Source organism: Dermacentor variabilis, chromosome 7 (assembly GCF_050947875.1).
Source record: "Dermacentor variabilis isolate Ectoservices chromosome 7, ASM5094787v1, whole genome shotgun sequence".
NCBI classification, from domain to species: domain Eukaryota; kingdom Metazoa; phylum Arthropoda; class Arachnida; order Ixodida; family Ixodidae; genus Dermacentor; species Dermacentor variabilis.
This window is the reverse complement of record NC_134574.1, coordinates 165,577,059-165,604,737: the sequence shown is the minus strand read 5'-3', so window position 1 is coordinate 165,604,737 and position 27,679 is coordinate 165,577,059. Positions and strand designations below refer to the sequence as shown.

The window sequence follows — 27,679 nt, the reverse complement described above, 5'->3', positions numbered from 1 at the left end:
TCGTTTTTCAAAAGATTATCTATGTCAAGTGAAAAGGAAAACACTGTATAATGATGTGTGCGACATTGTGTTCCCAGTGCCCTTATACAGAGCCATATACAGTGGAGGGCCAGGACAAGACGTCCTTAAACGGGTGAAACGCATGCAGGTGCCACCAGGGGTTAAAACCTTCTTTTTTAAGCTCCACACTGGAACACTTTCCGTGAAGACATTTATGGAAGAGCGAGGCTGTCTTGTGCCGTGGGGATCACACTGCTTGATCTGCAAGAAGCCCGAAACCATCGATCACGTGTTCTTGCACTGCTGGGCGGCTGTGTTCTTCTGGGACGTCTTGAGGCGAACACTGAAGAAAGAATTACCTGTAGACCCCCAAGGGATCCGGTATCTGCCAATTAAGGATGAAGATGGAGTTCCATACGACTTTATTATGTTGAATGCACTCCACTGTATATGGCGGGCTCGCATGGCAGGGTACCATTGCGATGCCGACGCCCGCCCGGTTCACATATATTTTAGAGAATGTATGTCGCGGTTCGTTGATGTACAGAAATTGCAAGAATGTGCACCGGATTGGCTGTCGAGGCTAGAAGCTCCGACAGCCATGAAGGAACTTTAATTTGACGACGCCGGTCCCATACGGACAGTCGGCATTATTGGAATTTTTTTTCTCTCTTTTTTTTCTTCCCCGCAAGCTTGTATTCCTGACATGTGTTGCAGTATTTGTATATTCAGTGTTATGTCGAAAACCGGCATTAAATAAAAAAAAAGCGGGTCTGTGGCGCAACGGATAACGCGTCTGACTAAGGATCAGAAGATTCCAGGTTCGAATCCTGGCCGGCTCGTTTCTCGGTTTCCCTTTCTTTTTTCCTGGGCCAGTATGAAAGCATAGGATGTACTCCGGGAGCGTGTATTTCCCCATTCGGGCCTGTGGCGCAACGGATAACGCGTCTGACTACGGATCAGAAGATTCCAGGTTCGAATCCTGGCAGGCTCGTATTTCGGTTTCCCTTTTTTCCCTGGGCCAGTATGAAAGCATAGGATGTACTCCGAGAGCATGTATTCCCCCAATCGGGCCTATGGCGCATTCTGCATCCGGCAGCCGAGCTGTTCGGATCGTAGGGTCATGGCCTCTTCCGGGGCAGCGACAGCGGCCACTTTTGGTCGCGGAAACAGGATCACAGACGACGATAAGGACTATCCGTTTATTTTGCCTCAGCTGCCGATGGCATTTAAGACCGTGTTTTTACACGGTGACGTACGTGCCAGACCATACAAGGTCGAAGATTTTAGAGACGCCCTACTGCCGACGGGACTGATGCCGGACGTGGTATGCATAGGGGCGTACCAGATCAACCACGTCTGGGCGGTGACCCTGACTGATGCCACTGCGACGAAACGCCTTATGGCCCTCAAAAAACTGCAAGTGAAGGGACGACGGTGCGTCATCGTGGACCCACAGGACCAGCAGGTGAAGCTTCGGCTTCGCTGGTTGCTGTACGGCGTTGCCGACGAGCACGTCCGGACTGCTTTCGCGGCTGTCGGCAAGGTGGTTGAGGTGAGCCGGGAACGGTGGCGCGTCCATGGCATGGGAGACAAGACTTCGACCACCAGGACTGTGATCCTCAAGCTGAAAAGCGGCGTCAAGGTGGAGGACCTTCCTCATCAGGTTCGCGTCGGTGGAGAGTTGGCCTTGGTGGTCGTGCCCGGTCGACCCATGCAGTGTCTGCGCTGCCAAGGCACGGGGCACGTCCGCCGAGAGTGCAAAGTCCCGCGCTATTCCAGGTGCAGACGTTTCGGCCACGTTGACGCTGACTGCGTCAAATCCTACGCCGCCGTGACAGGACCAGCAGCGAGTGACGTTGCGGCTGAGCACGTCATGGACGTGGTCGAAACGGAGGACGCCGCCAAGGGAACGGGAGACGTGGTTTCCACAGGGACACTCAGCGGGTCATCGACTGCCGGCGCAGAAGGCTCAGTAGCTGAGACTGCCGATAAGGCGGGCAAGCCGGTACAGGACCTCCCTGCAGTGACCCGTCCTACGGGGGGCGTTAACGAAGAGGCGCCCGACAACGACACGACGGCATTGCTGCAGCACAAGGATGTCAACGACGGTGAGCGGACTGGGACTCTCGGTGCCCCAGCCAAGCGCCCCCACGACGAGACCAAAGAAAGGGACGGCGGTGCGACGACCACAACCGAGGGGCCGCCGCCCAAGGCGCCTCAAGGAAGGCGGACGGGCTACAAGACAAAGCCGAATCTACCACCTGAAAGGAAACCTGCGGGCAAAACGCCATCGCCTAACGACACCAACAAGCCGGGAGGTCCCGGAGGCGGCTAGCCGAGGGCTAGTCGTGAACGGTAAGCACCATGCTCCGGGCCTGCTTTTCCCGCTAGTTGAAAATGGCTGAAATACCGTCCCTTATTATTGCCACATTGAACGTGCGAGGGTTGGCGGCTAGTCGTAGGCAAAGCCAGGTCCTACGGTTGGCCACTGACCACAACATAGACGTACTAGCCGTCCAAGAGACTAAGGTTGACTGAGAGGAACAGACCGGGAGGATGGTGCGACGATTCACGCACAGATATTTTGCAGTGGTTAGCCATGCGATAGGCACGTCCGGGGGGTGCATTCTGTTCGTTAAGAAGCTGCCTGGACTGCAGATTCAAAGTGTATTTTCCTGCGAATCTGGAAGGATTGTTTTTTGTGATGTTTTGATATGTGAGGTTGAATTCCGTGTCATATGCGTGTATGCTCCGAATTCAGTGGAGGAGCGTGTCTTGTTTTTTTCGAACCTTTCTAAGTATGTCCGTTGTGAGTAGCGCGTTATGTTGTTAGGGGACTTTAATTGTGTGTTGAATGCCAGAGATAGAGTGAATAATGCCGGTGTGCGAGACAAAAGCTGTAGCGTATTATCAAAACTAATAGCGGGAAATGAACTTGACGATGTTTACGAGTGCCTGGAAGCGGGGCGGGAAGTGACTTTTACTCGTTTTCAGGGCAGTAGTCACGCACGACTGGATCGAATGTACATGTCGTTGGACACGATTCCAAGATGCCATAGTTATTGTGTGGTGCCCGTGTCGTTTTCGGACCACTGCCTTGTAAAATGTCACATAGGTGTAGTGAAAACGAAACATGCTTTTAATTGGGATCTGTGGAAAATGAATGCCTTGTTACTAAATGATCAGGGGTTTGTAAAAGCAGTAAGGGATGCGTTTAATGAAATATTCGATGATGCAACGGAAACAATAACAGAGAAGTGGGAATGTTTTAAACAGAAAGTTAAAATTAAAGCCATAGAAAGATCGAGTTGCATAACATTCGAGAGGGAAATGAAATAAAAGGGCTTAAGAAGACTGCTTGAGCAACTGATAACGCTTGAGTGTAGAGAACCTGGTACGTACAAAGACGACGTGCGAAACATCAAGGAAAAACTTGAACAGTTCGACAAAGAGCGTTATCAAGGCGCCATCGTGCGTACGCAAGCAGATGCACTAGCGGCAGGGGAGACGCCCACTAAAAGGGCGCTGGGTCTCGAGAAGGCGCACGGACGGCGAAACCACATAGATGAAATTCTAATGAACGGGACTGTCGTTGAAGACAATGAGAGCATTGGGCGCGCCTTTTTCGAGTATTACCAGTCGCTCTTTGCATATCAGGAAGCGAATGTTGATAGTTTTAAAGCGCATTTTCTTACTCGCATGCCGCGAATAAGTGATGATTTCAAAGAAGGATTAGAAGCCAAAATAACTGAGGGAAAAGTCGAAAAGGCAATCGACGATTTGAACCCGGGAAAGTCGCCTGGACCTGATGGTCTCTGCGCTGGGTGGTATAAGGCATTTAAGAGAGAATTGGCTCCATTGTTGGCAGATGTATTCAATGGCGCGTATCAGCAGAAATGTTTGCCCCCTTCCTTTGGAAAAGCGCACACCATACTAATACCCAAGGGTGATTAAATAGATAAACTAAATTTAGTGTAATTCTATAGGCCAATATCCCTAACAAATGTTGATTACAAGATATTTATGAAAGTTTTAGCTACCAGACTCCAAGGCGTCATCAAAGAAATAGTCGGAGACCACCAAACCTGTGGCATCAGAGGGCGAACTATTTTTTCTAACATTCATAAGATGCGATGTGTTCTCGAGTGCTGTGACGTCACCGGAGGTGGCGTTGCAGTTCTTCAGCTCGATCTCGAGAAAGCTTTCGATTGTGTCGCGCATGTTATTTTGTTTGCCATCTTGGATCACGTTAATGTCGGTTCCATCATCACTGAGGGCGTGGCCTTGGCGTACAAGAATTGCACAACCAGATTAATTGTAAACAAGTCACTGGGGGCCCCCATTAACATTATGCGCTCAGTGCGCCAAGGCTGTCCCCTCAGCCCACTTCTATTTGCTATTTATATAGAGGCCATGTGTGTGGCAATTAATCAAAATGACAAAATACGTGGTTTTAGATTAGCAGCGACAGAAGTCAAACTACTAGCGTATGCAGATGACATCGCAGTGTATTGCACAGATAAACCAAGTGTAACCGAAGCAATATCTATAGTCAAACACTTCTGTGAAGTCACGGGTAGCAGAATAAATTGGGGCAAATCCCTCGGGCTGTGGCATGGGGATTGGCTGTCCGCACCAGACTATTTTGCGAATGTGACCTGGGTGAAAACTCCCAAGACGTATCTCGGAATTCCCTTAGACAGTTACAATAGCAGTGAAGAATATTGGAGGAACCAAACAAGTGAAATTAAAGAAAAAGTAGACAAATGGAAAGCTACTAACCTGTCTGTTTTTGCAAGAGCGACAGTTTGTAACATCTTTTTAGTCGCCAAGTTATACTACGTTATACAAGCGTTATATTGTTCTAGAGCAAATGTGCAAAAGCTGCACAGAGTGTTTGCGGTGTTCATCTGGAGTTCAACCTGGGAAAGGTGCAGTCGAACAAATCTGTTCAGAAGAGTGAAGGACGGGGGTGTGGGTTTGGCGCATCTTCTTGTTCTACAACTAGTAAACCGATTTATATTTTTCCGCGATGTGCGCGATCCTTTTCTGCGCACCGTATGTCAACTCAGATTGACCGACGCATTGCCGGCACATGTTGTCAGTACGGCTGGCATGACCGGAAGACTTCGTGGCTATCTTAAGGAAGTGGTAGACAGTGTGCGTTTTCTTACGGTTCGTTTTTCAAGTGATTACCTGTGTCAAGTGAAAAGGAAAACGCTGTATAAAGATGTGTGTGACATTGTTTTCCCAGTGCCGTTATACAGAGCCATGTACAGTGGAGGGCCAGGACAGGACGTCCTTGAACGGGTTAAACGCATGCAGGTGCCACCAGGGGTAAAATCCTTCTTTTTTAGGCTCCACACTGGAACCCTGTCCGTGAAGACGTTTATGGAAGAACGAGGCTGTCTCGTACCGTGGGGTTCTCACTGCTTGATCTGCAAGAAGCCCGAAACCATAGATCATGTGTTCTTCCACTGTTGGGCTGCTGTGTTCTTCTGGGACGTCTTGAAGCGAACCCTGAAGAAAGAATTACCTGTAAACCCCCAAGGGATCAGGTATCTGCCTATTAAGGATGAAGACGGGGTCCCATATGACTTCATTATGTTGAATGCTCTCCACTGTATATGGCGGGCTCGAATGGCTGGGTACCACTGCGATCCCGACGCGCGGCCGGTTCATATATATTTCAGAGAATGTATGTCGCGGTTTATTGATGTACAGAAAATGCAAGAATGTGCACCGGATTGGCTGTCGAGGCTAGAAGCTCTCACAGTCATGAAGGAATTTTAATGTGACAACGCCGGTCCTATACGGACGGATATCATTATTGTAATTTTTTTTCGCCTTTTTGGATTTCTGAGATGCGTGTAATATTTGTATTTTCTGCGTTATGTCAAAGACCGGCATTAAATTTAAAAAAAAATAAATAAAAAGGGGTCTGTGGCGCAACGGATAACGCGTCTGACTACGGATCAGAAGATTTCAGGTTCGAATCCTGGCAGGCTCGTACTTCGGTTTCCTTTTTTTTGCCTGGGCCAGTATGAAAGCATGGGATGTACTCCGGGAGCGTGCATTCCCTCATTCGGGCCTGTGGCGCAACGGATAACGCGTCTGACTTCGGATCAGAAGATTCCAGGTTCGAATCCTGGCAGGCTCGTACTTCGGTTTCCTTTTTTTTCCTGGGCCAGTATGAAAGCATGGGATGTACTCCAGGAGCGTGCATTCCCCCATTCGGGCCTGTGGCGCAACGGATAACGCGTCTGACTACGGATCAGAAGATTCCAGGTTCGAATCTTGCCGGGCTCGTACTTCGGTTTCCTTTTTTTGCCTGGGCCAGTATGAAAGCATGGGATGTACTCCGGGAGCGTGCAATCCCCATTCGGGCCTGTGGCGCAACGGATAACGCGTCTGACTACGGATCCGAAGATTCCAGGTTCGAATCCTGGCAGGCTCGTACTTCGGTTTCCTTTTTTTTCCTGGGCCAGTATGAAAGCAGGGGATGTACTCCAGGAGCGTGCATTCCCCCATTCGGGCCTGTGGCGCAACGGATAACGCGTCTGACTACGGATCAGAAGATTCCAGGTTCGAATCCTGGTAGGCTCGTACTTCGGTTTCCTTTTTTTTCCTGGGCCAGTATGAAAGAATGGTATGTACTCCGGGAGCGTGCATTCACATATTCGGGCCTGTGGCGCAACGGATAACGCGTCTGACTACGGATCAGAAGATTCCAGGTTCGAATCCTGGCAGGCTCGTACTTCGGTTTCCTTTTTTTTCCTGGGCCAGTATGAAAGCATGGGATGTACTCCAGGAGCGTGCATTCCCCCATTCGGGCCTCTGGCGCAACGGATAACGCGTCTGACTACGGATCAGAAGATTCCAGGTTCGAATCCTGGCAGGCTCGTACTTCGGTTTCCTTTTTTTTCCTGGGCCAGTATGAAAGCATGGGATGTACTCCGGGAGCGTGCATTCACCTATGCGGGCCTGTGGCGCAACGGATAACGCGTCTGACTACGGATCAGAAGTTTCCAGGTTCGAATCCTGGCAGGCTCGTACTTCGGTTTCCTTTTTTTTCCTGGGCCAGTATGAAAGAATGGTATGTACTCCGGGAGCGTGCATTCACCTATTCGGGCCTGTGGCCCAACGGATAACGCGTCTGACTACGGATCAGAAGATTCCAGGTTCGAATCCTGGCAGGCTCGTACTTCGATTTCCTTTTTTTGCCTGGGCCAGTATGAAAGCATGGGATGTACTCCGGGAGCCTGCAGTCCCCCATTCGGGCCTGTGGCGCAACGGATAACGCGTCTGACTACGGATCAGAAGTTCCAGGTTCGAATCCTCGCAGGCTCGTACTTCGGTTTCCTTTTTTTTTCCTGGGCCAGTATGAAAGCATGGGATGTACTCCAGGAGCGTGCACTCCCCCATTCGGGCCTGTGGCGCAACGGATAACGCGTCCGACTACGGATCAGACGATTCCAGGTTCGAATCCTGGCAGGCTCGTACTTCGGTTTCCTTTTTTTTTCCTGGGCCAGTATGAAAGCATGGGATGTACTCCGGGAGCGTGCATTCCCCCATTCGGGCCTGTGGCGCAACGGATAACGCGTCTGACTTCGGATCAGAAGATTCCAGGTTCGAATCCTGGCAGGCTCGTACTTCGGTTTCTTTTTTTTTCCTGGGCCAGTATGAAAGAATGGTATGTACTCCGGGAGCGTGCCTTCACCTATTCGGGCCTGTGGCGCAACGGATAACGCGTCTGACTACGCATCGGAAGGCTCGTACTTCGGTTTCCTTTTTTTCCTGGGCCAGTATGAAAGAATGGTATGTACTCCGGGAGCGTGCATTCACCTATTCGGGCCTGTGGCGCAACGGATAACGCGTCTGACTACGGATCAGAAGATTCCAGGTTCGAATCCTGGCAGGCTCGTACTTCGGTTTCCTTTTTTTTCCTGGGCCAGTATGAAAGAATGGTATGTACTCCGGGAGCGTGCATTCACCTATTCGGGCCTGTGGCGCAACGGATAACGCGTCTGACTACGGATCAGAAGATTCCAGGTTCGAATCCTGGCGGGCTCGTACTTCGGTTTCATTTTTTTTGCCTGGGCCAGCATGAAAGCATGGGATGTACTCCGGGATCGTACATTCCCCCATTCGGGCATGTGGCGCAACATTCTGCATCCGGCAGCCGAGCTGTTCGGATCGTAGGGTCATGGCCTCTTCCGGGGCAGCGACAGCGACCACTTTTGGTCGCGGAAACAGGATCACCGACGACGATAAGGATTATCCGTTTATTTTGCCTCAGCTGCCGAAAGGACGAGTTGCCTTTAACACCGTGTTTTTACACGGTGATGTACGCGCCAGACCTTACAGGGTCGAAGATTTTAGAGACGCCCTTCTGCCGACGGGACTGCTGCCGGACGTGGTATGCATAGGGGCGTACCAGATAAACCACGTCTGGGCGGTGACCCTGTCTGACGCCACTGCGACGAAGCGCCTCATGGCCCTTAAAGAACTGCAAGTGAAGGGAAGACGGTGTGTCATCGTGGACCCGCAAGACCAGCAGGTGAAGCTTAGGCTTCACTGGCTGCTCTATGGCGTTGCAGACGAGGACATACGGACGGCGTTCATGGCTTTCGGCAAGGTGGAGGAGGTAAGCCGGGAAAGGTGGCGCGTCCATGGCCTGGGCGACAAGACGTCGACAACCAGGACTGTGCTTCTAAAGCTGAAAAGCGGCGTGAAAATGGAAGACCTTCCTCATCAGGTCCGCGTCGGCGGAGAGCTGGCATTGGTGGTCGTCCCTGGTCGACCCATGCAGTGCCTGCGCTGCCAAGGCACGGGGCACGTCCGCCGGGAGTGTAAAGTTCCACGCTGTTCTCGCTGCAGACGGTTCGGTCATGTTGACGCCGACTGCGTCAAATCCTACGCCGCCGTGACAAGCCCAGCAGTGAAAGACGTGGCCGCAGAGCACGTCATGGACGTGGTCGAGACGGAGGACGCCGCTACAGGCATCGGAGACCTGGTACCGACAGCGGCAGTCGGCGAGACGTCGACCGTCGGCGCAGAAGGCACGGTTGCTCAAGGTACTGAGAAGCGGAGTGGGAAGGCGCCGGGCGCGACTGCTGTGGGCCCCGCGACGGGAACCATTAGTGAAGACCCGGCCGACAACGGTATGACGGCAATGCAGCAGGACGAGGCTGTGAAAGACGGCGACCGGACTGAGACTCTTGGCGGCCCGGTCAAACGCCCCCACGACCAGACCAAGGACCAAGGCGAGGGTGCGACCAGCACCACCGAGGGACCACCGACAAAGACGCCCCAGGGGAGGCGGGTGGGCTTCAAACCAAAGCCGAATGTGCCGCCTGAAAGAAAGCCTGTGATCAAAGTGTCGACGACAAACAATGCCGGGAAGCCGGATGGCCCCGGAGGCGGCTAGCCAAGGGTTGGTCGTGAAGGGTAAGCACCATGCTCCGGGCCTACTTTTCTCGCTAGATGAAGATGGATGAAATACCGTCACTTAGTATTGCCACACTAAATGTGCGAGGGTTGGCGGCTAGTCGTAGGCAATGTCAGGTCCTACGGTTGGTAACGGACCATGACATAGACGTACTAGCCGTCTAGGAAACCAAGGTTGACGGAGAGGAGGAGACCGGGAGCATGGTGCGACGATTCACGACTAGGTACTTTGTGGTGGTGAGTCATGCGGTAGGCACCTCCGGGGGGTGCATTCTTTTTGTGAAGAAGCTGCCGGGTTTATATATTCAAAGTGTGTGGTCCTGTCTGGATGGAAGGATTGTTTTATGTGACTTTACGATCTCTGACTTTGAGTTTCGCGTCATATGCGTTTATGCGCCGAATTCTGTAGACGAGCGTGTCCTCTTTTTTTCGAACCTCTCACAATATGTTTGCTGTAATAAGCGCGTTGTGTTATTAGGGGACTTCAATTGTGTGTTGAGTGCTAGAGACCGAGCCAACAATGCCGGCGTGCGTGATAGAAGTAGTGACGTTTTGTCAAAATTAATTAATGAAAATGAACTTGATGATGTTTTTCAATGTCTTGAAGGGGAGCCTCAAGTGACATTTACGCATTTTCAAGGCAGTAGTCATGCGCGACTGGATCGCATGTACATATCGTTGGACACGATTCCAAGATGCCACGGTTATTGCGTTGTACCCGTGTCATTTTCGGATCACTGCCTGGTAAAATGTAACATAGGTATAAGGAAAAGGGAACATGCATTTAAATGGCATCTATGGAAACTCAATGACTTGTTATTAAATGATGCATCTTTTGTAAAGGCAGTGCGGGATGCGGTTAATGAAATACGCGAAGATGCGGCTGATACAATAGCAGAAAAGTGGGAATGTGTAAAACAAAAAGTTAAAATGAAAGCCTTAGAAAGGTCAAGCTGCCTCAAATTTGAGAGGGAATATAAAGAAAAGGGTTTGCGAACACTACTTCAGCAGCTGATAACGCTTGAGTGCAGAGAGCCTGGTCTGTACAAAGACGATGTGCGGAGCGTCAAGGAAAAGCTTGAACAGTTCGACAAAGAACGTTATCAAGGTGCCATCGTGCGAGCAAGAGCAGACGCACTGGCGGCAGGGGAGACGCCCACTGAAAGGGCGCTCGGTTTAGAGAAGGCACACGGAAGACGAAACCATGTCGATCAACTTTTAATGAATGGAGCTGTTGTTGACGACAACGAGAGCATAGCACACGCCTTCTTCCAATACTATCAGTCGCTCTTTGCATTTCAGGAAGCGAATTTAGAGGGTTTCAAAGCGGACTTTCTGCACCGCATGCCGCGTTTGAGTGATGAAGCTAAGGAGCGATTAGAAGGGAAAATAACGGAGAGGGAAGTCGAAAAGGCAATCGACGATTTAAACTTGGGCAAGTCACCGGGACCAGATGGACTCAGCGCCGCCTTATATAAGACATTGAAAAGAGAACTGGCCCCTTTATTAGTAGAAGTATTTAATGAAGCGTACGAGCAGCAATCATTGCCACCTTCTTTTGGGAAAGCGCACACCATTCTAATTCCGAAGAACGATAAATTAGATAAACTGAGATTCGTATCATCCTATAGGCCCATATCACTAACAAATGTGGATTGCAAGATATCTATGAAGATTTTAGCGACCAGACTTCAAAGTGTCATAAAGGAAATCGTCACAGACCATCAAACTTGTGGAATCAAAGGGCGAACAATTTTTTCTAACATCCATAAGATGCGGTGTGTGCTCGAGTGCTGTGATGTCACCGGTGGCGGCGTTGCAGTTCTTCAGCTTGATCTTGAGAAAGCGTTCGATTGCGTCGCTCACGTTATTTTGTTCTCCATATTGGATCATGTTAATGTCGGTACCATCATCACTGAGGGTGTGGCCTTGGCGTACCAGAACTGCACTACAAGGTTAATTGTTAGTAAGTCGCTGGGGGCCCCCATTAACATCATGCGTTCAGTGCGCCAAGGCTGTCCCCTCAGTCCTCTGTTATTTGCTATATACATAGAAGCAATGTGTGTGGCCATTACCGCAAATAACAATATACATGGTTTTAGATTGGCAGAATCCGAAGTGAAACTGCTAGCGTATGCTGATGACGTTGCAGTGTGTTGCACAGACGAACCAAGTGTGACTGAAACAATTGCTGTAGTAAAACATTTCTGTGACGTCACGGGCAGCAAAGTCAATTGGGGCAAATCCCTCGGGCTGTGGCACGGGGAGTGGTCTTCGGCACCGGAATACTTCGCCAATGTCAACTGGGTGAAAACTCCGACGAAGTATCTGGGTGTTCCCCTCGACAGGTACAAGAGCAGCGATGAGTACTGGAGGAACCGAACTAATGAAACGAAAGAAAAAGTGGACAGATGGACAAGCACTAACCAGTCTATTTTTTCAAGGGCGACAATTTGTAATATGTTTTTTATAGCGAAGTTATATTATGTTATGCAAGTGTTGCATTGTTCCAGGGCAAATGTGCAAAGGCTGCACAGAGTGTTCGCGGTCTTCATCTGGGGATCAGCATGGGAGAGAGCTAGCCGAACCAATTTGTTTAGAAGAGTGAAGGACGGGGGTGTTGGCTTGGCACATCTTTTTGTTCGACAACTTGTCAACCGCTTTTTGTTTTTTCGAGATGTGCGCGATCCTTTTCTGCGCACCGTATGTCAACCCAGGTTGAGGGACGCATTGCCGGCGTATGTTGTTAGTACGGCAAGCATGACCGGAAAACTTCGGGGTTATCTTAAGGAAGTGGTCGACGGTGTGCGCTTCCTTTCAGTTCGTTTTTCAAAAGATTATCTATGTCAAGTGAAAAGGAAAACACTGTATAATGATGTGTGCGACATTGTGTTCCCAGTGCCCTTATACAGAGCCATATACAGTGGAGGGCCAGGACAAGACGTCCTTAAACGGGTGAAACGCATGCAGGTGCCACCAGGGGTTAAAACCCTCTTTTTTAAGCTCCACACTGGAACACTTTCCGTGAAGACATTTATGGAAGAGCGAGGCTGTCTTGTGCCGTGGTGTTCACACTGCTTGATCTGCAAGAAGCCCGAAACCATCGATCACGTGTTCTTGCACTGCTGGGCGGCTGTGTTCTTCTGGGACGTCTTGAAGCGAACACTGAAGAAACAATTACCTGTAGACCCCCAAGGGATCCGGTATCTGCCAATTAAGGATGAAGAGGGAGTTCCATACGACTTTATTATGTTGAATGCACTCCACTGTATATTGCGGGCTCGCATGGCAGGGTACCATTGCGATGCCGACGCCCGCCCGGTTCACATATATTTTAGAGAATGTATGTCGCGGTTCGTTGATGTACAGAAATTGCAAGAATGTGCACCGGATTGGCTGTCGAGGCTAGAAGCTCTGACAGCCATGAAGGAATTTTAATTTGACAACGCCGGTCCCATACGGACAGTCGGCATTATTGTAATTTTTTTTCTTTTTTTTCTTCCCCGCAAGCTTGTATTCCTGACATGTGTGTAGTATTTGTATATTCAGTGTTATGTCGAAAACCGGCATTAAATAAAAAAGGGGGCATGTGGCGCAACGGATAACGCGTCTGACTACGGATCAGAAGATTCCAGGTTCGAATCCTGGCAGGCTCGTACTTCGGTTTCCTTTTTTTTCCTGGGCCAGTATGAAAGAATGGTATGTACTCCGGGAGCGTGCATTCACCTATGCGGGCCTGTGGCGCAACGGATAACGCGTCTGACTACGGATCAGAAGATTCCAGGTTCGAATCCTGGCAGGCTCGTACTTCGGTTTCATTTTTTTTGCCTGGGCCAGTATGAAAGCATGGCATGTACTCCGGGATCATGCATTCCACCATTCGGGCCTGTGGCGCAACGGATAACGCGTCTGACTACGGATCAGAAGATTCCAGGTTCGAATCCTGGCAGGCTCGTACTTCCGTTTCCTTTTCTTTCCTGGGCCAGTATGAAAGCATGGGATGTACTCCAGGAGCGTGCATTCCCCCATACGGGCCTGTGGCGCAACGGATAACGCGTCTGACTAGGGATCAGAAGATTCCAGGTTCGAATCCTGGTAGGCTCGTACTTCGGTTTCCTTTTTTTTCCTGGGCCAGTATGAAAGAATGGTATGTACTCCGGGTGCGTGCATTGACCTATTGGGGCCTGTGGCGCAACGGATAACGCGTCTGACTACGGATCAGAAGTTTCCAGGTTCGAATCCTGGCAGCCTCGTAATTCGGTTTCCTTTTTTTTTCGTGGGCCAGTATGAAAGAATGATATGTACTCCGGGAGCGTGCATTCACCTATTCGGGCCTGTGGCGCAACGGATAACGCGTCTGACTACGGATCAGAAGATTCCAGGTTCGAATCCTGGCAGGCTCGTACTTCAGTTTCCTTTTTTTTTTCCTGGGCCTGTATGAAAGAATGGTATGTACTCCGGGAGCGTGCATTCCCCCATTCGGGCCTGTGGAGGGATTCTACTTCCGGCCACCGCAGTGAACGGACGCGGAATGCCTTGCTCCGTAGGGGCGGATACAGCGGCCCTCGGCCGTGGCACCAGGTGTACGGATAAGCCTTACCCGGATTATCAAGTTGTTTTGCCTCATCTGCCTTCAGGTACATCAGTTTTGTATACAGTATTTTTGCACGCGGATGTTAAAACCAGGCCGTATCGGGTCGAGCACTTTCGAGATGCGCTCGCGCGTCTTGCACTGCTGCCGGAAGTGGTGGCCCTTGGCGCCTTCCAAATGAACCATGTGTGGGCGGTGACCTTCCGTGATGAAGCTTCGAAGAAAAAGATGCTTGCGGTAGAAACATTCAACGTGAAAGACCAGCCCTGTGTCGTTTATGATCCCTGCAACCAAGGCATCAGACTGAAGCTTTATTGGCTGTTGCATTTCGTTCACGACGACGAGGTTCGAGCAGCGTTAGCCCCTTACGGAAGGGTTACAGATATCGCCCGCGAAAAGTGGCGGGTACAGGGATGTAATGATAAAGGGTCCACCACCCGTTTGGTGACACTCTTGCCAAAGCCTGGAATTACAGTTGAAGACTTGCCTCATCAGGTGCGCGTCGCGGAAAACTTAGCGCTCGTGCATGTACCAGGAAGGCCCCCGTTATGCCTCCGGTGCAATGGAACTGGACATATCAGGCGCGAGTGTCGCATACCACGCTGTGCACTCTGCCGACGATTCGGCCACGAAGAACAAGACTGCGTGCGATCCTATGCAGCGGTAACAAGTCCAGTTAAAGGCGACGAGATGGCTGAACACATAATGGACCATGCTGATGCCGATGCAGCATCCCGAGCAACGACCGAAGAACCGGCGGCAGACAGCACACCCTCTGACGCGTCTCCACTTCAGGAAAACTCCACTGGGCCCGGCGACAGCCAATCTGGCGAGGCAAAGAGCGTGCTGGTTGGGAAGCCGACTAACGACCAAAACGTCAATGAGAGAAAGGACGCGATTTTAGTAAGCGCATCAGTGACTACCGCGAAAGACGAGACCGAAGGCATTGAGGATGTTGAAATGACAGCAGCCGCTAAAGCAGCTGCAAAGAGGCCTCGTGAGGCCATGACGGATCTCAAGCCTCACCCGAACCATCGAGCAGCGGCGAGCCGTCGCCGAAGACCGCTATAACGAGACGAATGGGCCTCAAACCGAAGCCGAAGATACCGCCTGATAGGCGGTCGGCTTCAACATTGACCCCGACTTAGGGGCGCGAAGTGTGTTCAGCCAGCCTGTCCTCAGTATAAGACGTTACATAGCGGACAAGTAGAATGTGACCTGTGCTGGTTTTTGCTATCACTGCCTGTCCAGATGTGAGTACCGTTCCGTCTGTTTGCTAATCCAAAAAATGGCTGTTAATCTGACATTTCCCCTTTGTGTAGCTACGTTGAATGTGAGGGGTTTGGCATCCCGCAGAAGGCAGTGCCAGTTAAGCCGTCTCTTGTTGGAAAATGACATTGACATAATGGCAGTGCAGGAAACCAAAGTAGAAAGCGAAGAGCAAACGCACAGAATGGTCGAACCTTTCAGGGATAGGTATAATGTATGTGTGTCTCATGCTAGAGGCACTTCAGCGGGTTGCATGATACTCGTTCGAAAATACACCGATATTGTAGCGCAATCTGTAGAGTCCAGTGATGATGGCAGGCTACTATTCATCGACTTTGGCATTTGTGGCCTCCTTTGGCGTGCAATATGCTCCGAATAACATTAACGAACGTGTAGAATACATAGATAACCTGAGAACATGCATGACGTACGAAAGGAACATAATTTTATTTGGAGACTTTAATTGTGTGTGCAGGCCGCAAGACAGAATCAACAGATTGACTTACCGCGATAGAAGTGCGACACTATTAAACGCGCTTGTAAACGAGCTTGAACTGGACGACGTTGGTTGTATTTTTGACGGTGACGAGCACGTACAGTATACGCACTACCAAGGTGTAAGTCATGCTAGACTAGATCGCATATATGTTCCGGCAGCTGCGATACCACACATTACTACATACAAAGTAAAGAACGTCACATTTAGCGATCACTGCTTGGTGATAGCGACACTAGGAACCAAGACAAAAGCGTCAAAGTTTAGTTGGAACTTGTGGAAATTAAATGATACACTGTTGGATGATGAAATTTTTGTTAAAAAAGTAAAGGAAAGGATAGAGGAAATATGTTCGGTTGAATCTTCCAATTTCACAACGCTTTGGGAGCAATTTAAAAATGAAGTAAAGATTGCGGCGATTGAACGAGCTTGCGTGCGGCGCAGCATTGAAAAACAACAAGAGAAAGAACTTAGGAGCACGTTAAATTATATGATTGCGGTTGAGAGTGCTAACCCTGGACACTTTAGCAAGGAACTACGTGACCTTAAAAGTAAGCTCGAAGTGATAGATGAAAAGAAATATCGTGGAGCGATCGTCAGAGCACGGGCTGAAAGACTATGGCTAGGGGAAACGCCTACTAAGCGGGCACTCGGGGAAGAAAAAAGGCAAGCAGTAAAAAAAGAGATAAAAGAAATAAGATATAAAAACGATGTGACGCGCGACAAGGAACTGATAGAGAAAGCGTTTGTTGAATGCTATCGAAAACTGCTAAGCCCAAAAATAAAAGATACAGAAGCCTTTCGAAACGAATTTTTGTCGCTCATGCCAAGGCTAGGTGATGAAGTAAGACAAACGCTTGAACGGCCAATTAGTCTGAATGAAGTAAAACAGGCCATTGATGAACTAAGCACTGGCAAAGCACCTGGGCCTGATGGACTAGGGGCTGCCATTTACAAATGCTTCAAGGAAGAACTGGCACAAGCGTTACATCGCGTGATAAATGAGTGCTATGAACAAAAAAGAGCACCTTTATCTTTTAGAAAATGTCATGTAGTACTCATTCCAAAATCGGATGATCCCAGGAAATTGTTGGATGTTGAGGCCTATCGACCTATAAGTCTTACGAATGTAGACTATAAAATATTTACAAAGGTGCTAGCCAAGAGATTGCAGAGCGTTATCACACACCTCGTATTACCTCACCAGACATGTGGCATCAAAGGAAGGACAATCTACACAAATATACACACCGCTAGAACTATCCTAGAATGCTGTGACATGACTCAAGATAACATAGCTATGATACAACTGGATCTTCAGAAAGCATTTGATAGAGTTAATCATGACATATTACAGTTATTACTAGAACATTGTAATGTAGGTAGCGTTATCAAGGAGGGCATCAAGATGGTGTATGAAGAGTGTGCAGTAAACCTTATAATTAACAACACCGTAAGTGAAAACATTCCAGTACTGTCAGGTATAAAACAAGGGTGTGCCTGTTCGTCTCTTCTTTTTGCACTTTATTTGGAACCCTTATGTTTAAAAATTCGCATAAATAAAATGGCGCATGGTTACTCCTTTTATGCTACTGAAGTAAAAATACTGGCATATGCCGATGATATAGCTATATTCTGCAAAGACAAAGACAGTATTAAAGAAGCTGTTAAGGAAGCTACATCATTCTGTAGTGCTACCGGAAGTGCCATTAGCTGGGATAAATCTCTGGGCATTTGGCATGGAAATTGGGGGCAAGAGCCGGAGGCGTATGCGAACATGAGATGGACAAGTATTCCTGCTAGATACTTGGGGGTTCCTCTCCAACATTATGGAAATACTGCAGAATACTGGGCAGGAGAGACAGAAAGGCTCAAGGATCAGTCTGAAAAATGGGGAGGGCATAACTTTTCTATGTTTTCCCGCGCTACAGTCTGTAATGTGTTTTTTGTTGCAAAAGTGTTTTACGTACTTCAAGTGTTCAGTATGAGCAGAACTTGTGTCCAAAAATTACACAGAGTGTTTGCCACCTATATATGGAATTCTACCTGGGAACGCACCAGTCGGTTAAACTTGTTCCTTTCGGTGCGACACGGAGGGCTTGGTCTGTGTCATTTATTTTTGAAACAAATAGTTTCAAGGTTTTTCTTTCTGAGAGACCAGAGAGATGTTTTCTTGCGTACTGTTATACACATGAGGTTGTGTAATCATATCCCGGATTATATTGTCTCATCAAATGCAGATACGCGTGGAACACTGAGCAGTTTTTGGCGCGAAATAGTGTCTGCATATCAAGTACTGAAGCCACGGTTTTACTTAGAATATTTGAGCGCAGTGGCACGTAAACGATTGTACAAAGATCTAATTGATGTGTTTTTACCAATACCGTTGTACCGCTCCATCTATCAACTAGGACCAGAACGAGACGTATTAAAACGAGTTCGAAAAATGCCAGTAAGAGCGTCATCTAAATCATTCTTTTTCCAACTGCACACGGGCACGCTCGCTGTAAAACCGTGGCTTCAAAGCAAAGGTATCTTTGTCCCATGGGGATTACACTGCCTGATATGTCGAAAGGAGGAAACGATAGAACACATCTTTTTGGACTGTCACGATGCTTTTTTCTTGTGGGACATCCTTAAACGGACACTTCAGAAAGATTTGCTAGTAACACCCTTTGGTATCCGATTCTTGCCATGTGAAGATCCAGATGAAATGCCATGCGACATGTTCATGTTACTGTGTTTGCATAGTGTGTGGAAAACGAGGATGGCGGTCAGAAATGCGGATGTCAACGCAAGATCGGCCATGCAAAACTTTAGTGAGAACTGTGTGTACATACGAGATGTTCTCAAAATCCAGAGGAACCCACCGGATTGGATACCTGTGCTCGATAAGCTGGCTTCTCTGAAGCCATTTTAGCTTCACACTCCAGCCATGAAAAGGCTCACGCGTCTTTTATTGTACTTGTAAAATTGTATTTAAGAGTTCTGTGTTTGGAAGTGCCAAACCGGTAATAAAGAAAAAAAAAATTCGGGCCTGTGGCGCAACGGATAACGCGTCTGACTACGGATCAGAAGATTCCAGGTTCGAATCCTGGCAGGCTCGTACTTCGGTTTCATTTTTTTGCCTGGGCCAGTATGAAAGCATGGGATGTACTCCGGGAGCATGCATTCCCCCATTCGGGCCTGTGGCGCAACGGATAATGCGTCTGACTACGGATCAGAAGGTTCCAGGTTCGAATCCTGGCAGGCTCGTACTTCGGTTTCCTTTTTTTCCTGGGCTAGTATGAAAGCATGGGATGTACTCCGGGAGCGTGCATTCCCCCATTCGGGCCTGTGGCGCAACGGATAACGCGTCTGACTACGGATCAGAAGATTCCAGGTTCGAATCCTGGCAGGCTCGTACTTCGGTTTCCTTTTTTTTCCTGGGCCAGTATGAAAGCATGGGATGTACTCCAGGAGCGTGCATTCCCCCATTCGGGCCTCTGGCGCAACGGATAACGCGTCTGACTACGGATCAGAAGATTCCAGGTTCGAATCCTGGCAGGCTCGTACTTCGGTTTCCTTTTTTTTCCTGGGCCAGTATGAAAGCATGGGATGTACTCCGGGAGCGTGCATTCACCTATGCGGGCCTGTGGCGCAACGGATAACGCGTCTGACTACGGATCAGAAGATTCCAGGTTCGAATCCTGGCAGGCTCGTACTTCGGTTTCCTTTTTTTTCCTGGGCCACTATGAAAGAATGGTAAGTACTCCGGGAGCGTGCATTCACCTATGCGGGCCTGTGGCGCAACGGATAACGCGTCTGACTACGGATCAGAAGATTCCAGGTTCGAATCCTGGCAGGCTCGTACTTCGGTTTCATTTTTTTTGCCTGGGCCAGTATGAAAGCATGGCATGTACTCTGGGATCATGCATTCCCCAATTCGGGCCTGTGGCGCAACGGATAACGCGTCTGACTACGGATCAGAAGGTTCCAGGTTCGAATCCTGGCAGGCTCGTACTTCGGTTTCCTTTTTTTCCTGGGCTAGTATGAAAGCATGGGATGTACTCCGGGAGCGTGCATTCCCCCATTCGGGCCTGTGGCGCAACGGATAACGCGTCTGACTACGGATCAGAAGATTCCAGGTTCGAATCCTGGCAGGCTCGTACTTCGGTTTCCTTTTTTTTCCTGGGCTAGTATGAAAGCATGGGATGTACTCCGGGAGCGTGCATACCCCCATTCGGGCCTGTGGCGCAACGGATAACGCGTCTGACTACGGATCAGAAGATTCCAGGTTCGAATCCTGGCAGGCTCGTACTTCGGTTTTCTTTTTTTTCCTGGGCTAGTATGAAAGCATGGGATGTACTCCGGGAGCGTGCATTCCCCCATTCGGGCCTGTGGCGCATTTTCCACTTCCGGACGCGCTAGCGAAAGGTTGTGTCACCATGAGCTCCGATGGAGCGGATACAGCGGCCCATATGGGTCGTGGAAACAGGTTTTTTGCAGAAGAAAACCAAGGATATGAAGTCGTTCTGCCGCAGTTACCTAAAGGTGCGTGTATTACAAATACTGTTTTTCTACACGGAGATATCAGGGCAAGACCTTATCGTGTGGAAGATGTCCGCTACACGATGGTTCGTCTGGGAATGCTGCCCGAGGTGCTTGCTTCGGGGGCTTTCCAGATGAACCACGTATGGGCGGTGACCTTCAGCACAGCAGAAAGAATGAAGAAGATGCTCGCGGTTGGTGACGTCAAGATAAAGGAGAGGCGATGCCTCGTTATCGACCCAAATAAGCAAGACGTTCGGCTAAAGCTACATTGGCTTTTGCATTATGTACCGGATGAAGATGTACGCACCGCGTTTGCGGCCTACGGGAAGGTGACACAAGTATCGAAGGAGCGATGGCGCGTCCATGGTATCACGGACAAAGGTACTTCGACTCGTACCGTAGCACTGGAACTGAAAACCGGAGTTACTATCGAGGACCTACCACATCAGCTTCGAGTGGGTGGCATGACAACACTTCTGGTTGTGCCAGGCCGAGCGCCACTGTGCCTACGGTGTCGCCGAACGGGGCATATTAGACGTGACTGTCGAATACCGCGGTTCGGTCAGTGCAGGCGCTATGGTCATGAAGACAACGAATGCACTCAGACATATGCTAAGGTGGCAGGTACGGTTACAGCCGACCGTGTCTCGGAGCGCATCATGGACCAAGTTGACGCAGAGGAAGCAGCCAGCAGCAGAATGGGAGAGCCCGTGTACACGCCCCTTTCTAAATTGCCGACGGAGAAAGAAAAGAATGTGGAGCGCGCGGAGGAGGTCGGGCATTCTATCGAGCCAACCAAAGCGGTCAACGATGCTCCAGTGGACGAAAACAACAAAGACGAAGGAAAGGATACCACCGCGTCAAACAGCCAGCCAGAAGGCATGGACGTCGTGAGTGCAGGCGTAAGTGGCGCAACTCCAAAGCGACCGGTTGAAGAGGTCGCTCCTGACGGCGGCCGACTAGACAAGGGGGCAGGAAGTGAGCCGGCGACGGAGGTGGCCACGGGCAGGCGACCCAGCACTAAGCCCATACCTAACATCGGAGCGGGCACTCGACCGCCGCGGAAGCCACCCTCGTAGCAACGAGGGTTGTGCTTCAACCAAGGGCCTTAAAACCATAGACGGAAAAGGACACGGCTAGAATGGCTTCAGCATCATGTGACGTGTGTGGCGGGTGCGCGCCGTGTGCGTGTATACCCGCAAGTCCTTCAAGGTTTTGCACCGGCGACGCCGGGCCTACGTGTGAGGTAGGAACCATGCGATCCGTTCCTACTGGCACGCGGACTTCGCAATCTAGAACCGCGTTACGGGTTGCCACATTGAACGTTCGTGGACTACGGTCTAGACGAAGGCAATATCAGGTCAGTCGTCTCTTCCGCGAGTATGACCTTGACTTGATAGCTGTTCAGGAGACCAAGGTTGAAAGTCAGGAGCAAACGGATCGCATGGTCGAACCTTTTAGGTATTTGTACAACGTTTGCGTATGTCACTCCCTTGGCACCTCTGGAGGCTGTGCCATTTTTTCGCGTAGTTCTTTAGGTCTTGTGGAAGAATATGTTTATTCTAGTGAAGACGGCCGAATTGTATTTTGTGATTTTCTGTTCTTGTTTCAGAAATGGCGCGTCATTTGTGTATATGCACCAAATAGCGTTAAAGATCATCTCAGGTTTTTTGCAACTGTTGAACCATATTTAAAATGTGAAAGAAAAGTGATTCTGCTCGGTGATTTTAACTGTGTATGCCTGAAGGAAGATAGGAGCCAGGGATTGCCAGTTCGGGATCAAAGTGCTTTGTTTTTATCTACGATTATGCAGGAGTGTGGACTAGATGATGTTGGAAATGTACTGCAAAAAGGAAGTGGCACTGTCTATACACATTTCCAACGTGATTGCCACTCGCGTTTAGACAGAGCGTACGTGGCAAACGTGCTTGTACCACTTTGCAACAGTTATGAGGTTAAGCCGTTAGCGCAAGTGGTCCGGTAGTGCAATAAACTGGGATAAATGTGTAGGTTTGTGGCATGGCACCTGGGAGGCAATGATAGATTTTTTCGAAAATGTGAAATGGAGGGACGTACCCACAAAGTATCTCGGGGTGCCACTAGAGGGATATAAAGATCCAGATGAATATTGGAAGGACGAAACAGAAATGCTGAGAGAGAAAGTAAATAAGTGGGGAGGGAAAAACTACTCGATATTCGCCCGGTCAACAGCCTGCAATATCTTTTTAGCAGCGAAAGTTTGGTACGTGCTTCAGGTGCTGTGCATGAATAGGCTAAACATTCAGAAGATACACAGAATCTTTGCCACTTTTGTTTGGGGATCCTAATGGGAACGCACGAGTCGTACAAATCTTTTTCGATCAGTGAGAGCTGGTGGGCTGGGATTGGCCCATTTGTTTGTAAGACAGATGGTGTCGAGGTTTACTTTTCTACGAGATCAGAGTCATCCATTCTTGCGCACCATGTTACAAGTTAGACTATGCTGTTATTTACCTGAATTCATTGTATCGACTTCTTGTGCGGGGCGAATGGGTATACGTGGTTATCTGCGCGAAGTAGTATCGGCGTTCAGTATATTAAAGGTTCGTTTTTCTCTGCAGTATTTGTGCGAAGTTAGGAAAAAACGGCTGTATAAAGATCTTATCGACGTAATGATGCCAGAACCCTTGTATCGCACCATGTACGCAATCGGGCCCGGAAAAGATGTCTTTAAAAGAATCAAAAGAATGATAGTACGGCCATCAGCCAACACCTTTTTTTTTTCAGCTACATACTGGTACGTTGCCCGTGAAACCATGGCTAGAGGAAAAGGGCCTATTTGTTCCGTGGAGTACTAATTGCCTCTTGTGCCGTAAGCCGGAAAGTATTGATCACATCTTTTTGGAGTGTTGGGATGCCGTATTTCACTGGGACATCCTTCAGCGAACTTTAAAGAAAGACCTCCCTATAACACCATACGGTATTCGTTTTCTGCCGGTTCAGTGTGAAAGTGGCATACCATACGATGTGTTTATGTTGTTGAGTATGCATGCAATTTGGAAGACGCGTATGGCGGTGGGGCATGCGGATGTAAACTCACGCCCAGCCAGAGAATACTTTATAGAAAGTATAGCTCATACCAGGGATGTATATTGCGCAGGCGAAGAACAGCCGGAATGGCTACCGGTTCTGAATGACCTCATGTCATTATAATCATCCCCACGTCAAACAAAGCTTGTTTGACGTTTTTAAACATTTTTCAGTGTCATTTTTTCTGTAAATGCTTTTTGTTCTGTTGTTCTTTACACGTGATGTACCGATCAGCGAATAAAAAAAAAAGTGGGGGAGGGGGGGGGGGGGGGGAGTCCTGTGGCGCAACGGATAACGCGTCTGACTACGGATCAGAAGATTCCAGGTTCGAATCCTGGCAGGCTCGTATTTCGGTTTCCTTTTTTTTTTCCCTGGGCCAGTATGAAAGCATGGGATGTACTCCGGGAGCGTGCATTCCCCCATTCGGGCCTGTGGCGCAACGGATAACGCGTCTGACTACGGATCAGAAGATTCCAGGTTCGAATCCTGGCAGGCTCGTATTTCGGTTTCCTTTTTTTTTCCTGGGCCAGTACGAAAGCATGGGATGTACTCCGGGAGCGTGCATTCCCCCATTCGGGCCTGTGGCGCAACGGATAACGCGTCTGACTACGGATCAGAAGATTCCAGGTTCGAATCCTGGCAGGCTCGTATTTCGGTTTCCTTTTTTTTTCCTGGGCCAGTATGAAAGCATGGGATGTACTCCGGGAGCGTGCATTCCCCCATTCCAGTTGTGAATCGATGCGGCGCGACAATCTGTTCCTCCCTCTTGAACGTGGTGGTCTAGGATTAGTCCACCTCTTCATCAGGCAAATTGTTTCACGCCTGTTTTTCTTTCGAGACAATGACCATCCATTTTTGCGTGAAATGTTGCAACTCCGTTTAGTTCATTATATTCCTAATATAGTAGTGTCATCAAATGCCAAAGATGTCCCACAGGCCCCTTGGGGCTTTCTTAAGGAGGTTGTTGACACATTTCTTTTCTTGAAAGTTAGATTCAGCCTGGAGTACGTGTTCACTGCGAGTCGAAAAGCAATTTCTGCGGCACTGGTGGACTCTATTTTCCCAGATCCTTTGTATCGTGCACCTTATTTAAACCGACCTTATCAGGATGTACTTAAGCGCGTCCGAAAAATGTGTGTACCTCCTGGAGTAAAAACATTTTTCTTTAAATTACATTCGGAAACACTCCCTGTTAAAACTTGGTTGAATTCGAGGGGTTGCTTTGTGCCGTGGTCAACAAACTGTCGGCTCTGTCCACGTGCCGAAACCATAGATCACTGCTTCATAGACTGTAGGGACGTGTATTCTTTTGGGACATTCTCCAACGGACGCTCAAAAAGGACATTGACATGACCCCATATACAATTAGGTTTCTACCGTTTAAGGTTACGGGTGGTCCTCCCTATGACATGTTCATAGTACTTGGTTTACATAGCCTATGGAGAAGTAGACTGTGTGACCGCCATGCCGAAAGCCCGCGATCTACAAAGTCCTTCTTTCGCGAAAGTGCTGCTTATGTAAGAAGTGTCTACGCTGCGCAGGAACCTGCGCCAGACTGGATGCTCTTGTTGGATGCATGTGTGTGTTTGCCTGAGTTTTAAGTGTGTAGTCGTGTCCACTTTGTAATACACCTTCAGTTTTCTTTTCCATGTAATAAAAAAAAATCGGGCCTGTGGCGCAACGGATAACGCGTCTGACTACGGATCAGAAGGTTCCAGGTTCGAATCCTGGCAGGCTCGTATTTCGGTTTCCTTTTTTTTTTCCTGGGCCAGTATGAAAGCATGGGATGTACTCCGGGAGCGTGTACTCCCTCATTCGGGCCTGTGGCGCAACGGATAACGCGTCTGACTACGGATCAGAAGATTCCAGGTTCGAATCCTGGCAGGCTCGTATTTCGATTAGCCTTTTTTTTTCCTGGGCGAGTATGAAAGCATGGGATGTACTCCGGGAGCCTCTATCCCCCAACCGGGTCTGTTGCGCAACGATTCTGCTTCCGGCAGCCGAGCTGAGTGGACGTGTGAATCATGGGCTCCGAAGGAGCGCCTTTTGCGGCCACTGGCCGCGGTAACAGGCTTATCGTCGATGATGATGAAGCTGGCTACTAGTTTATTTTGCCACCACTGCTCAAGGGACCTGTCGTGAAAAACACCGTGTTTTTGCATGGCGACGTGCGAGCGAGGCCCTATAGGGTCGAAGACTTCCGAGATGCATCGTCCCAACTGGATTGCTGCAAGAGGTCACGGCCCTTGGAGCCTACCAGATCAACCACGTATGGGCAGTCACCTTCTCGAGTGACGAGGCAACGAAAAGGATGCTGGCGTTGAAAGAGCTCAACATGAAGGGGCGTCGCTGCGTTATCGTCGACCCTCAAGACCAACAGGTACGCCTCCGCCTTCATTGGCTGCTGAATTGGGTGGCGAACGAAGACATAAAGGCAGCGCTAGCAGCCTTTGGCAAGGTCGTGGAAGTGACGAGAGAACGATGGCTTGTCAGAGGCGTAGGCGACAAGGACTCAACGTCGCGGACCGTTCTGTTGAAGTTGAAGAGCGGGATGAAAGTCGATGACCTCCCGCACCAAATCCGAGTCGCCGGTGAACTGGCCCTTGTGGTAGCGCCTGGACGGCCGATGCAGTGCCTATGATGCAAGGGTGTCGGACGCGTCCGTCGCGAGTGCAAGGTACTACCGCGTTGTGCTCGATGTCGCAGCTTTGGACACTCCGAAGATCAGTGTGTGCGCACGTACGCTGCACCTGTTGTGCCACCAGCGAACGAGGTCGTCGCGCAGATGAGGATGGACGCTGCTGAAGCCGAGGACGCTGCCAAGGGGGCTGGTGAGAAGGAGAGCGCCAGCAATGCAGAGGCGACATCGAAGGCAGCGAAAGATACAAAATATGTATTTGTTACCCTCGAAAAGAAAGATGGGACGACAACGGGTCCTGCAGAAGAGCGGGCGAAAAGCAAAAAAAAAAAAGCTGCCTTGTAGTTGATGAAGCCGCATGCGAGCCAGAAGGTGGGAATCCACCTCCAACCAGCGACCCTATGGATACGAGCCGCAACGCTACCTTTAAGAGGCCGCTAGACGCTACCGACGGGAAAACAGCTGCAAAGAACTATGCCGACGGGCCACCTGCAAAGACAACTTTGACGAGAAGGAGCAGCTTCAAGCCCTCCCCAAACATTCATAGGGATGGGAAGGCCGGCGACAAGCCACAACCGACTGCAGACCACACCAGACCACCGGACGGTCCCGGAGGCGTCTAGCCGCTGGCTAGACGTTGTGGTGAGCACCGTGCTCCGGGCCTCTCTCACTTTCCCGTATTAGCAATGGCAACCAACCCAACGCTTAGCTTAGGCACGCTAAACGTGAGAGGTCCTGCCGCCAAGCGTAAACAAAGCCAAGTGTACCGGATGATGGTGGACCAATACCTCGACGTTCTGGCCGTGCAGGAGACAAAGGTTGAAGGGGAGGAGGAGACCCGGGGCATGGTGCTAAGGTTTACGTCTTTGTACTACGCGGTAGTGAGCCATGCTAATGGTGCGTCGGCGGGTGTTATATATTAGAAAACTTCCCGGCTTATCTATCGAAAATTATTTTTCATGCCCTTCAGGCAGGTTAGTGTACGTTGACTTTAATGTTGGCAATGATTCGTGGCGTGTTTTGTGTGTATATGCACCCAATGTTTGTGAAGAGCGCACTCTGTTTTTTTCATCCTTAAGGACGCACATTTGCATGAACAGAAAAGTGATAATTCCGGGGGATTTTAATTGTGTACTCCGAGATCGGGACAGAACAGGCCGAAGAACAAATGACAAAAGCTGCCATGTCCTTACTGAATTATTAGCCGAGTTCGACCTAGACGACGTGGCTGACTGTCTGGTTGGAACACGCGACGTTCATTACACACACTTCCAGGGCAATAGTCACGCTCGTCTAGACAGAATGTACGTGTCACTAGACGTAATACCCCTGTGTAACAGCTACTGTGTCACGCCTCTTTCATTCACTGATCACTGTTTGGTCAAGATGTATGTTGGACGCTAAGCAAAACACCACACTTTCACGTGGGAGATGTGGAAAATGAATTCGAAATTGTTAACTGACGAGCTTTTTCTAAGCAAAGTACAGGAATATTTGAAAGAAGTGGGAAATAACAACGTGTTGCGAGTCACCGAAAGGTGGGAAAATTTTAAACAACGAATTAAACTAGCCGCCATCGATCGCTCCTGCAAAATAAAGTACGAAGAAAGAGTTAAAGAGAAAGAACTAA

At 49.4% G+C, this 27,679-nt stretch overlaps 35 non-coding genes and 1 pseudogene across 35 annotated transcripts; all 36 read left to right on the top strand.

Annotated features, from left to right (window-relative positions):
- Positions 1–769: 769 nt before the first annotated feature.
- TRNAL-AAG (transfer RNA leucine (anticodon AAG)) lies at positions 770–842 on the top strand. The gene has a single exon. It is a non-coding gene; the product is annotated as a tRNA-Leu (tRNA).
- Positions 843–921: 79 nt separating this feature from the next.
- On the top strand, positions 922–994 carry TRNAR-ACG (transfer RNA arginine (anticodon ACG)). The gene has a single exon. It is a non-coding gene; the product is annotated as a tRNA-Arg (tRNA).
- Positions 995–5,940: 4,946 nt separating this feature from the next.
- Positions 5,941–6,013, top strand: TRNAR-ACG (transfer RNA arginine (anticodon ACG)). Its single transcript has one exon. It is a non-coding gene; the product is annotated as a tRNA-Arg (tRNA).
- Positions 6,014–6,090: 77 nt separating this feature from the next.
- Positions 6,091–6,163, top strand: TRNAR-UCG (transfer RNA arginine (anticodon UCG)). The gene has a single exon. It is a non-coding gene; the product is annotated as a tRNA-Arg (tRNA).
- A 224-nt stretch (positions 6,164–6,387) lies between these two features.
- On the top strand, positions 6,388–6,460 carry TRNAR-ACG (transfer RNA arginine (anticodon ACG)). Its single transcript has one exon. It is a non-coding gene; the product is annotated as a tRNA-Arg (tRNA).
- A 76-nt stretch (positions 6,461–6,536) lies between these two features.
- Positions 6,537–6,609, top strand: TRNAR-ACG (transfer RNA arginine (anticodon ACG)). The gene has a single exon. It is a non-coding gene; the product is annotated as a tRNA-Arg (tRNA).
- Positions 6,610–6,685: 76 nt separating this feature from the next.
- TRNAR-ACG (transfer RNA arginine (anticodon ACG)) lies at positions 6,686–6,758 on the top strand. Its single transcript has one exon. It is a non-coding gene; the product is annotated as a tRNA-Arg (tRNA).
- A 76-nt stretch (positions 6,759–6,834) lies between these two features.
- TRNAR-ACG (transfer RNA arginine (anticodon ACG)) lies at positions 6,835–6,907 on the top strand. The gene has a single exon. It is a non-coding gene; the product is annotated as a tRNA-Arg (tRNA).
- Positions 6,908–6,983: 76 nt separating this feature from the next.
- Positions 6,984–7,056, top strand: TRNAR-ACG (transfer RNA arginine (anticodon ACG)). The gene has a single exon. It is a non-coding gene; the product is annotated as a tRNA-Arg (tRNA).
- A 76-nt stretch (positions 7,057–7,132) lies between these two features.
- TRNAR-ACG (transfer RNA arginine (anticodon ACG)) lies at positions 7,133–7,205 on the top strand. Its single transcript has one exon. It is a non-coding gene; the product is annotated as a tRNA-Arg (tRNA).
- A 76-nt stretch (positions 7,206–7,281) lies between these two features.
- Positions 7,282–7,353, top strand: TRNAR-ACG (transfer RNA arginine (anticodon ACG)). The gene has a single exon. It is a non-coding gene; the product is annotated as a tRNA-Arg (tRNA).
- A 77-nt stretch (positions 7,354–7,430) lies between these two features.
- On the top strand, positions 7,431–7,503 carry TRNAR-ACG (transfer RNA arginine (anticodon ACG)). Its single transcript has one exon. It is a non-coding gene; the product is annotated as a tRNA-Arg (tRNA).
- A 77-nt stretch (positions 7,504–7,580) lies between these two features.
- TRNAR-UCG (transfer RNA arginine (anticodon UCG)) lies at positions 7,581–7,653 on the top strand. Its single transcript has one exon. It is a non-coding gene; the product is annotated as a tRNA-Arg (tRNA).
- A 201-nt stretch (positions 7,654–7,854) lies between these two features.
- Positions 7,855–7,927, top strand: TRNAR-ACG (transfer RNA arginine (anticodon ACG)). The gene has a single exon. It is a non-coding gene; the product is annotated as a tRNA-Arg (tRNA).
- Positions 7,928–8,003: 76 nt separating this feature from the next.
- TRNAR-ACG (transfer RNA arginine (anticodon ACG)) lies at positions 8,004–8,076 on the top strand. The gene has a single exon. It is a non-coding gene; the product is annotated as a tRNA-Arg (tRNA).
- Positions 8,077–13,036: 4,960 nt separating this feature from the next.
- Positions 13,037–13,109, top strand: TRNAR-ACG (transfer RNA arginine (anticodon ACG)). The gene has a single exon. It is a non-coding gene; the product is annotated as a tRNA-Arg (tRNA).
- Positions 13,110–13,185: 76 nt separating this feature from the next.
- On the top strand, positions 13,186–13,258 carry TRNAR-ACG (transfer RNA arginine (anticodon ACG)). Its single transcript has one exon. It is a non-coding gene; the product is annotated as a tRNA-Arg (tRNA).
- Positions 13,259–13,335: 77 nt separating this feature from the next.
- On the top strand, positions 13,336–13,408 carry TRNAR-ACG (transfer RNA arginine (anticodon ACG)). The gene has a single exon. It is a non-coding gene; the product is annotated as a tRNA-Arg (tRNA).
- Positions 13,409–13,484: 76 nt separating this feature from the next.
- TRNAP-AGG (transfer RNA proline (anticodon AGG)) lies at positions 13,485–13,557 on the top strand. The gene has a single exon. It is a non-coding gene; the product is annotated as a tRNA-Pro (tRNA).
- A 75-nt stretch (positions 13,558–13,632) lies between these two features.
- Positions 13,633–13,706, top strand: TRNAR-ACG (transfer RNA arginine (anticodon ACG)). Its single transcript has one exon. It is a non-coding gene; the product is annotated as a tRNA-Arg (tRNA).
- Positions 13,707–13,783: 77 nt separating this feature from the next.
- Positions 13,784–13,856, top strand: TRNAR-ACG (transfer RNA arginine (anticodon ACG)). Its single transcript has one exon. It is a non-coding gene; the product is annotated as a tRNA-Arg (tRNA).
- Positions 13,857–18,842: 4,986 nt separating this feature from the next.
- Positions 18,843–18,915, top strand: TRNAR-ACG (transfer RNA arginine (anticodon ACG)). The gene has a single exon. It is a non-coding gene; the product is annotated as a tRNA-Arg (tRNA).
- Positions 18,916–18,991: 76 nt separating this feature from the next.
- On the top strand, positions 18,992–19,064 carry TRNAR-ACG (transfer RNA arginine (anticodon ACG)). The gene has a single exon. It is a non-coding gene; the product is annotated as a tRNA-Arg (tRNA).
- Positions 19,065–19,139: 75 nt separating this feature from the next.
- TRNAR-ACG (transfer RNA arginine (anticodon ACG)) lies at positions 19,140–19,212 on the top strand. Its single transcript has one exon. It is a non-coding gene; the product is annotated as a tRNA-Arg (tRNA).
- Positions 19,213–19,288: 76 nt separating this feature from the next.
- TRNAR-ACG (transfer RNA arginine (anticodon ACG)) lies at positions 19,289–19,361 on the top strand. Its single transcript has one exon. It is a non-coding gene; the product is annotated as a tRNA-Arg (tRNA).
- A 76-nt stretch (positions 19,362–19,437) lies between these two features.
- On the top strand, positions 19,438–19,510 carry TRNAR-ACG (transfer RNA arginine (anticodon ACG)). Its single transcript has one exon. It is a non-coding gene; the product is annotated as a tRNA-Arg (tRNA).
- A 76-nt stretch (positions 19,511–19,586) lies between these two features.
- On the top strand, positions 19,587–19,659 carry TRNAR-ACG (transfer RNA arginine (anticodon ACG)). The gene has a single exon. It is a non-coding gene; the product is annotated as a tRNA-Arg (tRNA).
- A 77-nt stretch (positions 19,660–19,736) lies between these two features.
- TRNAR-ACG (transfer RNA arginine (anticodon ACG)) lies at positions 19,737–19,809 on the top strand. The gene has a single exon. It is a non-coding gene; the product is annotated as a tRNA-Arg (tRNA).
- A 75-nt stretch (positions 19,810–19,884) lies between these two features.
- On the top strand, positions 19,885–19,957 carry TRNAR-ACG (transfer RNA arginine (anticodon ACG)). The gene has a single exon. It is a non-coding gene; the product is annotated as a tRNA-Arg (tRNA).
- Positions 19,958–20,033: 76 nt separating this feature from the next.
- On the top strand, positions 20,034–20,106 carry TRNAR-ACG (transfer RNA arginine (anticodon ACG)). Its single transcript has one exon. It is a non-coding gene; the product is annotated as a tRNA-Arg (tRNA).
- Positions 20,107–22,489: 2,383 nt separating this feature from the next.
- LOC142588927 (uncharacterized) lies at positions 22,490–25,019 on the top strand (annotated as a pseudogene).
- On the top strand, positions 23,684–23,757 carry TRNAR-ACG (transfer RNA arginine (anticodon ACG)). The gene has a single exon. It is a non-coding gene; the product is annotated as a tRNA-Arg (tRNA).
- TRNAR-ACG (transfer RNA arginine (anticodon ACG)) lies at positions 23,837–23,909 on the top strand. Its single transcript has one exon. It is a non-coding gene; the product is annotated as a tRNA-Arg (tRNA).
- On the top strand, positions 23,987–24,059 carry TRNAR-ACG (transfer RNA arginine (anticodon ACG)). The gene has a single exon. It is a non-coding gene; the product is annotated as a tRNA-Arg (tRNA).
- A 58-nt stretch (positions 25,020–25,077) lies between the features above and the next one.
- TRNAR-ACG (transfer RNA arginine (anticodon ACG)) lies at positions 25,078–25,150 on the top strand. Its single transcript has one exon. It is a non-coding gene; the product is annotated as a tRNA-Arg (tRNA).
- Positions 25,151–25,228: 78 nt separating this feature from the next.
- TRNAR-ACG (transfer RNA arginine (anticodon ACG)) lies at positions 25,229–25,301 on the top strand. Its single transcript has one exon. It is a non-coding gene; the product is annotated as a tRNA-Arg (tRNA).
- Positions 25,302–27,679: the final 2,378 nt, after the last annotated feature.